Source organism: Armigeres subalbatus, chromosome 3 (assembly GCF_024139115.2).
Source record: "Armigeres subalbatus isolate Guangzhou_Male chromosome 3, GZ_Asu_2, whole genome shotgun sequence".
In the NCBI taxonomy this organism is placed as follows: Eukaryota; Metazoa; Arthropoda; class Insecta; order Diptera; family Culicidae; genus Armigeres; species Armigeres subalbatus.
The window spans coordinates 50325154-50338555 of record NC_085141.1 but is presented as its reverse complement, the minus strand read 5'-3'; the positions used below and the strand labels follow the sequence as shown (position 1 = coordinate 50338555).

Sequence of the window (13402 nt, the reverse complement as noted above, 5' to 3'; positions counted from 1 at the left end):
AAAAATCACCCAGTCATAAAAATTGCAGGTGCTGTCCAATAAGACCGATAAGCCATCTATAATTCAATATATGATAAAAGTAATCTTGATGTGTGAGCAGCGTTATTCGGAAATTATTGAATCGTCACTTTGAATAAGTTCCAGGAAATGAGATACAGCGTTAGAAAAAATATGTTTATGTTTGCCCTAGCTTACTTGTGCAAAATCAACTTAATGCTAGCTAATAGTTCTTCAATAGCCATCGGCGTGGTAAAAAAAATCGGCGGCGTGGAAAATTTCATTCATTTTTGACGGCGGCGTGATAAAATCACCAGCGGCGGCGGCGCACAGGTAATGCATACCATGCACTTGAGTAAACATTTCAATTTTTTAAATAGGTATAAGAGAATTAGATAAGTAGATTTAAAACTATGGTTCTAGCTTTAAGCTTAGTACGCTGTTCTTACGGAAAGGGTTTACGGAAAATTTGATCAAATTACCAAGGTAATTTTGACAGCTGATTCAGTATGAGAGAAGTGTCACTTTTCCGTATACGGAATAAGGGAACGGAATATGTTTCCGTAAGGAAAAGTGACAGCTCCATTTACTTTACCCAGCAGACGTTATTAGCGTTAAGAAATTTTCTCTACTTTTCAGCTCCTTAAGGAATTTCAGTAGCGGAATCATTCCGAACCATTCCGTGTCCAATCTTTTTGCACAATACTTTTTAGCAGCGTACTAGCCTTTAGGCTTGAATTATATTTCTACGCCAAAGAACTCATACTACAAATAAAATATAACATTGAATCTATGTTAAATAGGGTAGACCACACTTATATGAAAAAATTCAAATCATTTTTTTTTTCTCGAGACATACTGCCGTGAATCGCATATTTGTCCCATGTGAATAGGAAACCCAGCAAAGATGGGACAGATATGCGATTCACGGCAGCATAGGTTTTATACCCCCTGAAATAAAGTTTTTTGCTCCCATAAGCTATTGTAAAAATTTCATTCAAATCCGTCAAGTCTAAGTGGATGCTCAACGATCGTGAAGTTTATATGGGAAAATCGACTAAATATATGGGAAAAGCATACTTTCCACTTTTTTATCTCTAGGTGGCGCTGTAGTCATTCAATCCCGCTCATTAGTGACATTAACAGAAAAGAAAAAGTTATAGAATGATGAGTACACATTGGTTTTCTAGCTGGGGGAAGCGCGCCATAGCTGGATGGCTACATGCAGAATCGATCGGATCGATTTTCTTCGATTTACTTGGTTTGTTTGTCACTACCTTCTCCGATTGACTTTGTATGCGAATTTGTTGGATAGAGCTTTTCACCTCGAATGAGTTTCAGGGAGCAAAAAACTTTATTTTCAGAGGGAATCCCAGCAAACATCGGACAACTATGCGGTTAAAGGCAGCAAATGTCTCGAAAAAATTATTTTGATTATTTTAATATAAATAAAAGTGGTCCACCTTAATGTATAACAAATATTTTACCCACCGTTTCTGCCTAGATCAAAAGTCTATCGATGGACTTTCCTTGTTCACAATTCACAACAAAACTGGTTTATTCTCTTACAGATCAGAATAACGAAACTGGGACACCTTGTGAACATCCAAATATCACTGACACTTCTGACTAGCTACTACTATTCGTAGTACATCACACTTTACACCAACTGAGAAGACACACAGCTGTTTCTATCCGGTATAACTATTTTCACTGCATCAAACGTTTCTCGTTTTACGTTTATTAAGCATTCGTTTCAAAATTCACACGTGCCGTTTGTCACCTTCTCCGTCAGCTGTATTTCCTCGATAGAATGAACAAATCGATTCTTTATTGCCGTTGCTACTTCAGTTTATCCACGAGGAAAGCGCCTCGTTGAAATATTTCCTCGAATTAGTTCTCTCAATTTGGATTAAAACAATTGATTAAGAATTTATTCATTGAATGTTGCCGTACCGGTAATATCGATTAACACTTTGTTCTGTTTCTGATTAATTGATACGCGGCACACTTCACTAAAAACGTGAATGACAATTTGATGGTCCCACAAATCAATGATGGTAGAACTTCTGCAAGTAGAACCTGTCTGACCACCAGGACGACCAGACAACAATGTTGTCTCCGAATTCCACCATGTCTCCTCACGAAGTCGGCACAGCATTGAATCGAAAAGAGCTTCGAAAAAATACGAAGTCAGTAATGTATCAGCAGCAGCGCTACATGTACATATAACCAGACTAAGGTTGGCCAGTCAGCGACGGCAACGATAGAGAACCAGGAATATCAATAAGAAGCCCAAAGGCCAACAGCCGCGTCGCGGCTGGATCAATGCCTGCGTTCCCGATAATGACGATGACGGTCAAACTAAGATGCACTTTCTCCAACTGCATGCAATGCGTTATAGCGGATATGGAGCACAACCTGACAGTTGTTCTACTCTATCATTCGAATACTGCACTTTCTATCGACACACAACCCGATTTCGGTAGTTCTGCCAAGCAGATGACGACGACGACATTCAAGCCAATCCCATCACCATGCCCAGGATGAATGTTTATGTTATGAGTTCACACACTTTTCACATGGTTTACTGCCAACTCTGAGGACTCGCGCGAAAACGACCACCGGCCACGAAAGCTTGTGGACCAACGTCGACCACGGCTACACTACGACTAGTTCTACAGCCGCTGGAGGAAACCAGTTTTGTTTTGGCATTGGCATCCATCCAAAGGCCGAACGCTGAACGATCTCGGATCTCACTACCACACGGGGTACGACAACGACGACGATGGTGGAATGCCGACCAGCACGGAACCAGCAACCGTTGTATGAAAGTATCCATTCGATAGGAGCAGCGAACTGCATTATGGCGACATCTATCTGGCTTTCCAGGATAATGACGGCATCGAGGTGTAGTTGTTAGAACAACAAGAACGCTGTGGGGAGTGGGGTATCTAAAACGGGGTGCATGAAGAGCTTCTAACCTTTTCTTTTATTTCCAGACGTAAACGGAGGGCAGATAGCTTTGAATTGTAATGCTTTAGCACAACAAGCGAGAAATCGAAATACATTGGTTGAGTTGAGAAAATTTCCTAAAACTCGAGCTTGTATTTCATTCTTCCATCGTATAAGAATGACGGAAACATTTAATATTGTTTGATGATGCACTATGTTAGCTCATCTGATAAATATTAGTAATTGCTTACGCTTCACCTCAGTATGAAAACCATTGACTAATATATATCAAGTTGATTCAGTGTGATTCTTTAAAATGGCAGGAAAACGGTTTTAATGCTTTCAGTTTTCATCATTGTAAGCTTTGGTATCAGTCAATTTAGGATCATTTTGCCGAATGCCGTTTGACCGAACAATGTGTGTGTAATAACAATAAAAGTGGGAAGTGAGAAATGAGAGTTGAGAAGAGATAAATTATATGTGAAAAATGAGTAGTGAGAAGTGAGTAGCCAGAAATGAAAAGTTAGAAGCGAGTTATGGGAAGTATAAATTAAGTAGAACACACTTAAATTAATTTGCCGACCTCAGCGAAATCATCACCGAGATCCCGGCTGTTGGATTCTCGGCATTCGTAAAATTTTGAATTATAGTTGTGTTAAAAATTAAAAGAAAGGGAGAAGTGAGAATTGAAAGCTGAGAAATAAGAATTGAAGTTTAACTACTACACAATTCTCATTTCTCATTACACACTTCTTACTTCTCTGTAATGGTTGCTAATTCCCACAACAGTGCTATGTCGATTTTCAGTTTTGATTTTTTAGAAGTGAGCCTAATATTACCAACTGTTTTCAAAAAACTGATCGAATAACAGACTTTATTCTAGAAATTTGAAAACCAATACCCATTGGTGTTATCACATCTTATTCTTGATATTCTTTCATATTCTTTCGAAAAACAGTCACATTTTAGATTTTGATAATCCGCTACCCAAAAATTATCATAATTATGGTCCATTTAACAATTCTAGCATTGTATCCAGATTAAGAACATTCAACCATATTCTTGTTAACGTTCGTTAAATGCTCTTTTGAACTAAAGTTAATTCGCTTACGACGGCAAAAGTATATAAAATAAAAATTCACTTTATTTAATCTTAAAAAAATATGACAGCAAAATCAAATGAGGAAACGGTTCGCACGAAACGCAATCGTACGTCCGTAAAAAAGAATACGAGTGATAATGTCCATGTTACGGCAGTATACTGTTCTCCATCTATCATTACCAAGGATGTTATCGACTATTTGAATCATAATGTCCGTTCTACACAATTTCGAGAAAGCAACAAAAAACTGTTTTTGAACAAATTGGCAACGAACCTTTGGATTTCTTCGATACAGATCAATATTTTTTGGCAAAACTCAACATCCTGGGGCACCCTACCCGAGCAAAGCTTGAGAGCAAATCGATATTTTGTTGTTGTTCTTCTTCTTCTTATTGGCATTACATCCCCACACTGGGACAGAGCCGCCTCGCAGCTTAGTGTTCATTAATCACTTCCACAGTTATCAACTGCGAGGTTTCTAAGCCAGGTTACCATTTTTGCATTCGTATATCATGAAGCTAGCACGATGATACTTTTATGCCCAGGGAAGTCGAAACAATTTCCAATCCGAAAATCGCCTAGACCGGCACCGGGAATCGAACCCAGCCACCCTCAGCATGGTCTTGCTTTGTAGCCGCGCGTCTTACCGCACGGCTAAGGAGGGCCCGGAGGGTTGTTGTGAAATTGCCTAATTTTGATAACTCAGGTTGATATCCTTTTGGTCGTTTTAACGGTTAAAAGATCAAAATCTACAGCAGAAAAATCTTACTGTGACATCAAATCGAAAACTATTCCTGCTATCGATGAGAGAAAATCGAAAACTAATTTTGATATTGGTTCTGATAACAAAATTAGTACACAGTGTGCTGTCAAATCATACAATTTAGAAATCTACAGCAAAATGAGATCAAAATATGTAATCAATCATGATGATTCATATTTGAAAACAAATTATGATTTCGATTTGATGTCAAAATCAAAATATGTTTTCTATATGCTCTCATTATGTTTTCAGACTTTGCTCGGGTAGGGCTCCAGTGCAAAATATGTAGGCAGTACTCCACACACTTAATCGACAATTTTTTCTCTCGGTAAAATAAATTAACGAACATGACCGTAAAAGTTGATTTTCACTGATATATCGTTAATAAGTATGACGTTTATTCAAGTTACTGAAACTCGGCAGTCAAATTTGCAGTAGCCATCGGTAGTTCGTAATTCAACTGAGTTTCGGTAAACCCATCTGTCATACGTGAAACCTCTCGCGTTTCTGTCGCTGTTAAAAAACGTGAGGAAGCAAAGAATAATGGGAATTTCATCTTTAAATTTTTGGGTAAGCATTTGATCTCATTAATAATCCATTTCCTCTCCGGGCATGATTACTTCAACATTGATAGTAATAATATTTTCGTATTAATTTTATCTTCAGCTGCATTTAAAACCAAAAAAACAAGATCTATGGTAACTGCTTTGCCCGCGAGAATGAGGCTAAATAAAATATGATTTAACATCATTGGAAAAATCGGAAAACAATTCAGGGAAAAGAATTATTCGAGCAAGACCCACTGTTTCCGTCCTCAACGTTACAGAATTACAAATTACTACATCAGGACATGGTTTGTAGTATTTGGTTAGTACATAATAGTAAAAGTTTCCAATATTGTACAAAAAAATATAGAGAATAGAAATCCAATTCTTTTTGGTGGGCAACTTCTTTTTTGCAATACCATTTCTAATTTTTGTTTAGCAATATCTTGAGCAATATGCGAAAAATACGACACGAAATACATTTTACTTTTATATTAATTGATGCTTTTATTATTTGTTTTGACTCATCTGAAAAAAAAAAAAATAATTATTTACTGAATTTCGGCAAAGCACTTTACCGACCCACTCGGCAATGCACTGCCGAACGGCACGGTAAATTTTGACAGCTGGGTATCAACGAACAATTTACGACCAATCGGTAGTTTGAACTTTCACCGAGATTTTTACCGAGATATCAGCTGTTGGATTCTTGGCAATTTATTTTGACGGCCTCGGCGAAAAAAATTAAGTGTGAATAATTGCTCTTCAAACAACGTGCGAAAAAAAAATTATACATTCCAGAACGTGTGTTTTTTTGCCAGAATACGTATTTTTGGAAAAGGATTCAGAATACAGTATACCCCCGCTAATCCGACAAATGTATGGCCGGACTATCGGGGTTTCTCTCGTTAATCCGACTGTCAAATCCATACAATTGAACGAAAACAAAATCACAGCAAGAATTCGAAAACTGACAGCATAATGTGTTTAAATGGGTGTTGATACTTTTTAATCCGGAAAATTCCGAATTAGTGGGAGTCGTCGGAGTAGCGAGGTCCGGATAAGCGGGGGATACTGTATATAAAAATCTCATTTTGGCCGAAAATGTTGCATATGCAGTTTCTCAAACAAACGGTTAATTTAGTAATCTGCGTCCGATCAATACAATCCAAAATATCCGATCAATCAATACAAAATATTCTTTATGGTGAACTTCTAGTGCGAAGGTTTTTGTACAATTCTAACAGGTCGATGTTTGAATTCCACTATTAACGGAAATAAGGCGCCAGTTGCAGTAACTCATACTAAATGATAAAATTTCAATCATCCGTTATTAGTGAAATTCAAAGAACGAACTGTTAGACAGAGTTGTAGAAAAACCTGCGCACTAGAAGTTCACCATACAACACATTTTAAAATTTGTTATAGACAAACTACTAATTTGTTATAGACAAACTACTAAATGATGAAACGCAGTTTACTAAATGATCGATAACATCCTTGCATTAGTATTGCTAAACAAAGAATATTCCTAACTTTGTCATTTTATACATTCAAGCGACATTTTGTGGTCAAAACTAGAGTCCTATAAGAAGAGTAACGTCATGTGCCACGTTTGACAGGTCTCCTGCTCGTTTGGAACGCGCATTTGTATGGAACTGACAGACGATTCTGTTCCAATTCTGACACTTGACGACACTGGGTCGTATGAATAAAAAGTAGCAAAACTTAACGCTTGTAGTATCTACTCAAAAATAAAGTCCACAGAGAAAACTACATGTTTGATATGAATAAAATTATTTTCGAACTTATGGCATATGCTACATTCGAACTTAGCCTTTACTACAGTTTACTACCATTTACTACATGCAGAAACGTCAAAACAAAATAGACCCCATGATGACGATGATGCTTTCATCATTTTTTGCAGCTAATCAACAAAAGGCATGTCTGTTTTGTTTGTTCTCCCTCAATTGGACTTCTATTTTCAAGAACAAAGCTGATTCGCTTCGATTCTGATGAATAATCTGCATTTGAAACATGAGTAGCAACGTCTTGAGCAGACTACAAGAAATCAGTAGTAAACTCTTCTTTTATTCATACCGAATCAGTTGTTTGTAGTATGTTCGAAATGTGTAGTGTAGTAAAGTCTCTTTTATTCATACTAACATGTTCCACAAGTGACGTTTACTACTCAAAATGTAGTAAACTCGAACTTACTACTTTTTATTCATACGACCCACTGTCATTATAGTCACTGTAGTCAAAACTACATATTCCGTTAAAATGTACAATATTTTTAGGGATCATAGTTTTACGTTGATACTTGTGCCACCATCTTAGCAGTAAGCGGTAATTGTTAGTACATAATTAGTCAACAGGATCCACTTTAAAAAACACATAAACAAAGTTTAAAAAAACAGGATCCACATTCCGGTCGCCAATGAGTTTCTAATTCGTTTGTATGTGTTTAGACGTAGGCACCGGATAGCAGATAGAGATGTCGTAAAATCCCGATTAATCGATTAGTTACTAATCGATTACTCTTGATTCTTGTCGATTATTGAATCGATTAATCATTGTATAGTAATCGATTCAAAATTAATCGATTATCACAACGATGAATCGATTAATCGAAATAATCAATTAATTTTCGACATCCTTATGATGTCGTAAAATTCTGATTAATCGATTAGTAACTAATCGATTACTCACGATTCCTCTCGATTATTGAATCAATTAATCGTTGGGTAATAATCGATTCAACATTAATCGATTATCACAACGATGAATCGATTAATCGAAGTAATCGATTAATTTGCGACATCTCTAATAGCAGATTATCACACACACACACAAGTGACACTTTATCTATGCTACATATGCTCTGCTCCGTCCAGTTGAGCATGATATAAAACGCTGCCATTTAAATGAGCTTTTGATACGATAAAAGCTCAAGATCTTAAAACTTGAAAAGAAATCTCGAACGCAGCCATTCCTTTCCTAGGTGCATTGGAACAAGGTTCAAAACACAAAAACTAGCATGTATTTTTTATGCAAATTAAAAAGGCGCTATTTTTGCTACCATGCGTCTCACTCGATTAGCATTTTGAAGACCCCCACCTTTACGCCCCTGTGTGATTTATGTTCTCTTAAAAACCGTTCCCGGGGACATAAATGCATCAAATTGTCTAAATCACCTGGCGAAATGCAAGTAACTTCAACGGATTCAATGAAATTTCACAAGCGACGAACACCTTCAATGGGAAATCATCTCAGAAATCCCGAGATTAGTTCTCGACCACAATCACCTTCTTTCGTATTCAAAAACAATCGTCATTCGAAACTATTAGTTAGATCATGGTGTTTCGTATCCGTAACGAATCGCTGATGGCTCTGGCTTTCGCGATCCCCGTATGGTAGGAAAAGGGTAGTATGTATTAGAGTGGGGCGCAGTTGTATGGAAAAACGCAAACTTCGTCCGATCAGGTGAGATCAAGGTTTTTCTGAATCGTTTTGGGACCCCAATCAACTGTGCAAAATATGGGCTCGATTGGTTGCGACCTCGCATGCCGCATCGCATTTTATATTTACATGGAGATTAGTATGGGAAAACGTACTCTAGTAGTAGAAATGCAAAAATATACGTTTTCCCATACTAATTTCCATACAAACTTCAAACGCGATGCGGAAATCGAGGAAGCAACCAATTGGTCCCAAATTCTGCACAGTTGTTCAGGACCCAGAATGGCTTCAGAAAACCATTGATTTGAAAAACTCAAAGGTGCAGCCCAATTGGGTTGTACGCAAAGGAGACGTAGGACTACGTAGCTATTCCAAATTGATAGTATTTGCCATAATAGTTTGGGTCGTTTTATTAACACTGAGCAAACTGCTCGGAGGCCAACTGAATCATGATGTCGAATAGTTGTTCCCAGTTGGATGGACTTTGAGTCTCTAACCGTGGAATTAACATGACTCAACAGCCGCTGAAGCCAATCGACTGGCTTTCAGTCGGGGACATCACAATACTTACTTTGCCACGAACGTTTACATCGCGGGCGAAAACCAAGCGCTGCATATAAATATATTTGCGTTTGGTTTCACGCCACTTCTGATTCTGCTTATTTCTCCTTTATTTCGGCCATTTTTGAGGATGATGTCCTCCAAAAAGGTCTTTATGCATACAAAAGAAGGTTGATCCAACAATCCGATATGAACTTTCTTTAAAGTGCAAAACTCAATCGTAACTAGCAAATTTGATAGCGCGTCCCTACTTGGTTGACATGTGTACAAAAATACATTTGAGAGAGTTAGTTCTGAAAATGTATTGCGAGAGATCGGCTGGTACCTAGTGCTGGGAATTTGGTTTCATCAGTACCCGCTAAGCTGCGGTGGACGACGGAGGTCCTTCGTAGCTTAGTAGGGAAAGCACCTGTCATGCGAACTGGGGTCGTGGGATCAAACCCCACCGAAGGGGCGGTTACCCTCCAATACCTTTTCCGAACTAAATCTATCACATGTTGTACATATGCATAATCAAGTTTCAGACAATTTTCTTTTCCCAATGTTTCTTTCCAACTGACACTACAATTTGTAATAAATTTTCAGCATCGGCACTGACGGTGCGGGATCGCCACAGTGCTATTTTTATGGCCAATCTCTTCTTCATATGAAATTCTGGTTCGTTGAGGTTGAATGATCTGCAGCAACACATCGAGCACCACCACCAATGCGATGGATTTTCTTTGAAAATGTTGTTAGCGCCTTCGTGATGCTGTACAAGATTTTTTTATGTACAGGTTATCCGACTTGTCAATATCCACAACTCAGCCATCTTGGATTTTTGAATGGAATTTATGCTCGTTTGTTTACGTTTTACACTGAAAATGTATGTTTCACACCGCCCCCCCCCCCCTGGTTATTCCCATTTACTGACGAAGTCGGATAACCTGTACATAAAAAAATCTTGATGCAGTATTCGCTTCGCTGCGATCGCTTTGATGCGTCTGCTCTGCGTAAAATCTTGTTCAAACTGAGGATTAGATCCAAACCCGCTAGTGATTGATTTTTGATGTCTGTGCTAGTGATGCATGCACGTGATTGGTTGGTTCACCTATTTCTAAACTTTTTATCAATTTTCGATAATAAATAGTTAAAAATCAGTACTTTCATATAAATACAAAGAAGCGTTGACTCATCCTTGATCGAATGGTCCAAAAAAATTGAAAATCCATCGAGAAACGGCTTAGATATTAAAGTTTAAAGTCTATCATATTTTCGTGACGGTCCCCGATTTTCGCAATCGTAAAGTGTACCCCAATATAGAAAACACAGACGTAGTCCTACGTCAAAAATGACCATGACGCCCCACTCTAGTATGTATGTATAAAATAATTTTCGGTAACAGGATATTTAGTTTTTTTAGAACCCTTTGGGGGCCCTCCTTAGCCGTGCGGTAAGACGCGAGGCTACAAAGCAAGACCATGCTGAAGGTGGCTGGGTTCGATTCCCGGTGCCGGTCTAGGCAATTTTCTGATTGGAAATTGTCTCGACTTCCCTGGGCATAAAAGTATCATCGTGCTAGCCTCATGATATACGAATGCAAAAATGGTAACCTGGCTTAGAAACCTCGCAGTTAATAACTGTGGAAGTGCTTAATGAACACTAAGCTGCGAGGCGGCTCTGTCCCAGTGTGGGGATGTAATGCCAATAAGAAGAAGAAGAAGAAGAAGAACCCTTTGAGGGGCCCAGAAATTTGGGATATTAATGACTTTTTTTTTCTAATTCTTGAACTTAGATCAACATTTTTTATTATAATTTTTTTTTAAGTCGTTAACTGCAATAATGAATATGGACAATGGTATGGACATTTTGGTATAAATAATTTTATAGCGGCAGATACCGCGGTACGCTATTTCCCATTGAGAGAGCAATTATATCTAAAGTATATCTTCGAATACACAACGTAATAGTGACTGAATAGTAGCTACCTTCTCGTCACTGCATTTATCGATCGCATTTTCAACCCTCATTTTGTTTATAATAGAACTACCGTTTGAGGTAATCAGCGAAAAATATGTCGGTATCTGAATCCGATTCACCATCAGAGAAACTTGAAGACAGCACACAATTAAAATAATCAATGTTTGCGTGAAAGACAGCAACAAAATTGATAAACCGTCTAAGACGAGTTTAGTACTTTCCATTCGAGTCAAGTACAAGACACTGAAGACGACCTCATAGTTGAGGTCGAAATACGTATCTGCAAAGATAACAAAACTTAGTGGAATTATTAAATGCAAAGTTGCTAAACTCGTCTTGGACGGTTGAATACATTCCACTAAAGAGTTTAAAATATTTTTTACTGAAAATTGATAAATTTAACAAATGAAACAAAAACGATTTAAAATCAAATTCCCATCCGTCTCTTTTACGTTTTAATTTTCCTTTAGCATAAAACAAAATGCATATTCAAGTATCAAAAAAAATTGTAAATGATCATATTTTCTTCAAAAGTTCATTTAATTTACCTTTCCCGTCAAAAATTGTATCTCATTTTATTATCTCAATCAATTCTTTAAAATATTTAACATCAGCTTTCCCGATACAGCTACAGTTCGCTAACTGGGCGCTTTTTAACTGGACTGTTTTTTAACTGGGCGTTCGCTAAACTGGGCCAAAGCCCAGTTAAAAAGCAGTTATCCGTCAAAAAACAACAACAAAGACTCGGCGACGAGGGGATTCTGAATGGTATATTTTTTAAGCTTCATATAAAGCACGATCACAACAATGCATCGCGAATTCCCTCGTCAGCCCAGTTAAAAAGCGGCGTTCGTTAACTGGGCTGGTGTTTTAGCCCAGTTAGCGAACGGTTGCTGTATTTTTACGGCTTTACCCAACAAACATTGGAAGATGGTAAAGCTCTTATTAATCCAAAAATTGTTTTCTTGGGCTAAAAAACAGTTGATCTTGAATAAATTAAAGAAAATTTTGACGGGAAAGGATTATTTTTTTATCTGCAGTGTATTACGTTGTGCACGTATCCATATTAGTGCTGTCCAATGAGCAGCTCGAAGTAGCTCGAAGTTGTTCCCGTCCTGCTCGTTCTTTTTTGTCAACAAACGGGCATGAGCAGGACAGGGAGAAACTTCGAGCTACTTCAAGCTCTCATTGGACAGCACTATTGTAGCTTCTATCTTCTCCAACAACTTCATGTCATTGATTGCTTCTTTGTTGACCTCTATTTTTTTCTCAGTCTATTTTCAGTTGAGACTTATGTCGTTTTCGTTTATTCGCACCGCTTGCACCGGTGTAGGCAAACTTGCACTGGAATCGTTCGTTTTTAAAAACGGTGCAGTTCCGTGTTTGCACCTTTTTGCCACCGGTGCAGAAAAATCTACACCCAACCCGAAGCGAGTGTAGCGGGTAGGCACCGCGTGGTACCAATACTTATGCGATGCGGAGCTGTCATAAGTTTCCTACTGCGTTTCTTATTAGGTTCTTCGGGTGGCTTTGTTTTTATTTTATTATCTGCTGATATCTATTCATCATTAATATTATATTTAATAATGTGTATCAATGTTGTTGAAGTAGAATCAAAAGCTGCAAAGAATCTTTATCCAAAGAGTTTTCTAAAGCTATGTCCATTTACAATCCGGAATAATAGAATCATCTGTATCTCGGTAACGGATTGACGTACAAATAAGGTTAATACATCAAAACAAGGGTAATTCACTGTACTTTAAGGGAAAATTATTGATACAAATAATTTCTTCTTATTTCTAGTGAAAATTCGCACCTTCTTCTTTATTCCTCTCATCAAAAGTTGCGCACCTCCGGAGTCAACTTCCTTGGCACATTTGCTCCACATTTTGGTCATCTGAGTCGCGTCCCGAGCTGTTTTTCCACTTTTTCCACTTTTCTTAAGCTTCCGCTTCATTACTGCCCAAAATGTCTCGATGGACCGGAGCTGTAGGCAGTTGCGTGGATTTATGTTTTTATCGAGAAACCTTCGTTATTATCGCGGTACCACTGGAT

At 37.9% G+C, this 13402-nt stretch overlaps 1 protein-coding gene across 5 annotated transcripts in view; it reads right to left on the bottom strand.

Moving 5' to 3' along the window:
* LOC134219561 (extracellular sulfatase SULF-1 homolog) overlaps window positions 1-13402 on the bottom strand; it is a 236813-nt gene that overhangs the window by 205944 nt on the left and 17467 nt on the right. Inside the window, exons 1-2 of one of the 5 annotated variants that reach the window (XM_062698315.1) lie at window positions 2573-2727; window positions 1489-1801 (exon numbers count right to left, since the gene is read on the bottom strand). The exons of 1 other annotated variant lie outside the window; for it this stretch is intronic. The gene's annotated coding sequence lies outside the window, so the exon portion shown is untranslated. Of the gene's footprint in view, window positions 1-1488; window positions 2728-13402 lie in introns of those variants that run through there. 3 more of the 5 variants (XM_062698314.1, XM_062698316.1, XM_062698311.1) reach the window with 3 other exon arrangements.